Here is a 5000-nt window from a genome sequence, read left to right on the forward strand (position 1 = left end):
GAATTCGCAGCCTGTGTCGACCTTTAGTTCCATGTCCTTCAACATTCACTGTTGTCCTTAGAGGGTGATCTGGGACGGATGGCGAGTTTAAAATTGCACATATCTAATATGGCGCAATTGAGTTTGAGAACATTGAGACCAGCAAGTTCTTCTCGATGTCCCTCATAATACAGCAGTGGGTTTGTAACTCGCCGTTGATCTGTACGTCCAACCCCAACAGTCCCAGTTCGCTATTATCTAGTTCATCGCTATGCTATAACTCGCCCATCATGCCCCACTCCTCAACATGTCTTGGAATAACTATGGTGTATGTGAGACCGGTATCCACAGCAAAGGTAGTGGTCATACTCTCGCATTCCAGGTCCACGAAAGGAATGAGATACTGTGGGTACCGTCACTCCATCATGATCCTCTCTTGTGTGCGGGCGTGATTGTGTCTGTGTGTGTCTTTGTGTGTATCTTTGTGTATGCATTTGTGTGTGTACGTGTGTGTATGTGGATGTGTGTGTGTGTGTGTGTGTGTGTGTGTGTGTGTGTGTGTGTGTGTGTGTGTGTGTGTGTGTGTGTGTTGTGTGTGTGTGTGTGTCTGTGTGTGTGTGTGTTTGTATCAGTTTCCGAAATATATGTGTATCGTACTGAATGAAAGGAACACAAACTTTCTTGAGTACGAAATAATTAATTTTCCAATTACCTTTTTTTTTCTCATTTGTCACAGAAAATGTACTTCGGGAATTGAAAGGAGTCTGGAGGGGAAATTATGTTTTCCTTGAACACTGGCCAATTCCTATCCTTTTCAAAATCGATTATATTTTCTTCTTTGAATGTAGGTACAAATTATTGCTGCTTGCTTTTATGCGTCCTTTCTCTCTCTCTCTTCGTCCCTCTCTACTCGCTTTCGTAATTTGTCTGTGCTTCAAAGAGTCACGGAAGGCTGCGCGGTTCGGAAGAGGTCTCTTGAAGTCGATTGATGTTAATTATGTATTCGTACCAGTGTAATTGTTTCCTTTTGCAAACAGGCTCTCTCGCTTCCTTAGGTAAATAATCTACCATTTCTGCGCATAAAGGGTGTCATATCCGGACGCCAGGTGATTTTCTACGAGTTCGCCAAGTGAATCATTCATTACTGATATCGAATCTTAAAAAGGTGTCTCGAACTCTCGAACAACATGTCTGCCGAATGGAGGGCGGCTTCCAAATCTTTTAAGATCACAGTGCCATCAAACGACATATTTTGGGCGAATGCCATGAGATTTTCTCTCATTTACGACAACTGTAGATTACAGCGGATACAATAATTATTACGCGGTAGTGAGTGATGTCTTATTTTCGGATATACTAGAGTAATTGCTTTTATTTCTCGGTAGTCAAGCAGTAATGACGTTACGAAATTGTTTACCGCATCGAGTAACGGTTTTCTTTACGAAAATGCCATTCTTATCGACAGTGAGGTAGGAGTAAGCCAGATGATCAATCGTCATACGTGGAACTGATACTTTTGGGTTCTACCACCCTCTCTAAGTCGAAGAAAGCGCGATGTGTTGTCTTGTTTATCACTAGTGCGGTTGCTGCTATTATAGAGACGTGGCAAGACCGTCTACCTCGGTTTGACGGTGGTATAAGTCCCTTAAAGCCCAGGATGAGGTCTCTTGACCAAACAGTATTTAGTCCGTTAAGGCCCTGTTGGTTTCAGAGTAGCCAACCTGTATATGCAGCTATGATAAGTCCGTTAAGGCTTATCGTCAGCTGATAAGTCCGTTAAGGCTTATCGTCAGCTGATAAGTCCGTTAAGGCTTATCGTCAGCGGAAGACAATACAAGAAGAGGATTCATGAATAATATTAAGGTTTACAATAATCCCGTTCTAGTGTCTCAGTTTATTCAATTTCCTGAGAATACTGATGTACAATGGACTGAGGACTTAAAATTATTTTTGACAACATAACTATTAATAAACAAATGTTTGTCAGTTAAACATAAAGCGATAATATATATTTACAGAGTACACACATCAATAGAATTTATTGTATGAGAAATAAATAAAAGTAAACCAGAAATGCATGACTAGGCGATTTTCAGGGGAAACTATGATATAAATATATTTCAGGGGAGACTATGATATTACTACGGATATGAGGCAGGATACGTATAGCCATAGTTTGTACTTTCATGTCATGATGGGAATTTCAGTGCTTGAGTACAAACACAGACACTCGTGTGCTTTCTTTTTTATTGACTTTTTTATATCTCCCCCCGCCCCCCCAGAAACTGCTGAAAAAATTGTGCTTTACATTTGGTTTTACACGTTCACACAGACTCATAAAAATATACTATAATTATACTATATCTCCTTTTACCAGAATGGGTATCACTCCTACAGTAGACATGTTGGTTTCCATGAACTTGATTTACTAAAAGTATTGTATAGGTATAGTGGAGTATGGTATAGTAAAGAGCAGACTTTCCTGGCTCATGAACGCCTAACTAGCGGAGTTCGAAGGGACATGTAATCTATTTTTTAAGCCAATCGCCCCCTCCCCACCCCACCAAAACAAAACACAGCTAACATACACATAGACTGTGGAATCCATAAGGATGTATTATTTCTCGGTATCATTTATTCAACGCAGAACTGAATACACTGATGTGCTAAGTATATAATTATGTGAGAACTGTGTCATGCGCATGTTGTTGTGTGAAAGGCGCTTTTTGTCTAAAAGATCATCAAACTATGCAGTACTTCAAAAGCCGAAAAGTTTAGTTTTAAATTACACAGTTTATTGTTTTGATTATTTGTTTATTGGGATGTTCATAGTTACAGACCTACAGTATCAGTATCAGAACATATATAGGGAAATAAAAATAATGAAAACCTATGAGTTATGTTCAGGCACGTCTTGGATAAAACAAAAACAAAAAAAAAACATTTAAACACAGATACCGACACAAATAAAATCACCAATAAAGGGCAAAGGAAGTTTATATCTCCTATAAAAAGACAACATATTGTATAACATAATCAAACTTGTTTGTTCTACTTCCTGGAAAGTAATCTGCCTGGAACTGCCGCGGAATTGACTTTCGCAGTCTACATCTGTAAAAGACTCCATATAAATTTTGAAAAAAATCTCTATTAAATGTTGTGAAGGGAACTTACAACTGCAAAGAACAGTAAATAAAGTTTTATTTTGAAACTTATTGATATTTTTTTTGTGCAGAATGTCATATTTGCTATTTTTATATATGTCTTAAACTTTTGATTTTCGAATCCCCCTCCCCCAAGGCAAAGACTCGCTTCGCCACCTATACCAGGTAATCCGAATCCCCCCCCCCCCCAAAGCAAAGACTCCCCTCGCCACCTATGACAGGTTATCATATTTGCTTTTTTTGAAAAATATTGAAATCTCTGAATTTTCACATTGCCCCCCCCCCCCCAGTCATAGACTCGCTCCGCCGCCTATGACTCTGCCATTGTGCTAAGGCAGATGAAGCATAAATAATGACCTGGAGGTGTAGGAGGGATCTCGTTAATTTGCGATAGTGCTCCTCGAAATCTATAATTAGTGCAATATGTTCACCACTGAGAAGGAGATGGGTACTGGTGTTATATTTAGTATCATCCTTCCTTGCAAGTGAGAACAGGAATTTTCCTCTCTTCCCAAACATCACATTTTCCTCTTCTAGTAAGGAATATACATAGAGTGAAACTTAATTAACCCTCTCAATCTCCCCTGAGGCTTCCCAATTTACCGGTTCGGTAATGTTTATAAAGTTTACACGTTTCTTACAGATACGTCCTGATTTCACCCTACGCGTCATAATCTTCCATAACGTGTGTTGACGTCAGAAACAGAAAAGCTACATTTGATTCTATGACACAGGTAAGATTTTTCCCAGGGTGGTTAAAAATGTACCTACCTCCCTTGGCACCACGTGGATAGGGAGCAAATTCACCTAGTCTCTGTCGTTCAAAACGGGCGCAGTGGTTGATGTAGAATCTCCTTACTTTATAAAGGATGAAACCTGACCTCTCCGTCTGACTTGGTAGACTTCGAATATACTTTGAAGGTAATTTATCCACCTTCCGAGTAGAGCAGCAGTTTCGTTTATGATCATGACATGAGCTCTAATCCCTACCCAGAAGTCTTGTTATGTGTCTTCCCCCGGCGGAGAAAATCCAACTAATGCGATTGGTATTTGTGCAAATTGATCGAAAGCAGCCGCGAAAAATAATGCTTGGATAGCGGACAGAGAGAATAACTTAAAGTGTTGCAGATAGCCAACAGCTTTGTGTTCCGCTGGAAAATACGAAATACTTTTGTGCGCTACAAAGAATACACTCGAACGAAACGGTCTGTAGTGCGACGGTGACGCTTAAATGTATAAACTATGACCCACAGGAGTTTATTGTATTTTAAATTGTTTTTAAACACATTTACTATGGCCTTTATTTATGCTGGGATTTATAGCAGTCATCTTTTTATCTTAACTTGTCATATTTTCCAATAATAGTCCAGCAGCTAGGATTACAAGTCAGGAATCGTGCTCTCATGTTTCTACACATTTAATATCTTTGCCTAGCTGGATATGTAGTCAGATGCCAGTCTGGAAGTACCCACTAGGTTTTAATTGACCTTAAAAGTTCACATGGCAAAATTCATGCCGAGAAATATACCTTGGCATTCTACATTAGCTGTGTTTGTAAACAATGTACTGTACAGTACGCGTCGTCTGTTAGGCGCACCACCTCTCGGGACCGTAGCGTTTGTGCGCCACACAAAAAATACAGTATCGCGCTGCAGGCCGTTCCGTTGAAATTGTGTGCTTCGTAGCACTACGAAATGCCCAGAAGAACGCAGGGCAGAATCACTAAAGAATGGATGAGGTATATTGTAAATCGTTCGGGTATAATACTCCTGAAAAATACTAAATTGACTCACGATGTGGGGAGTAATTTCTTCGTCATCAGGATAGTCTCGTTGTTGTTGTTCTTGTTGATATCCG

This window comes from Penaeus monodon, chromosome 3 (genome assembly GCF_015228065.2).
Source record: "Penaeus monodon isolate SGIC_2016 chromosome 3, NSTDA_Pmon_1, whole genome shotgun sequence".
Taxonomy (NCBI): domain Eukaryota; kingdom Metazoa; phylum Arthropoda; class Malacostraca; order Decapoda; family Penaeidae; genus Penaeus; species Penaeus monodon.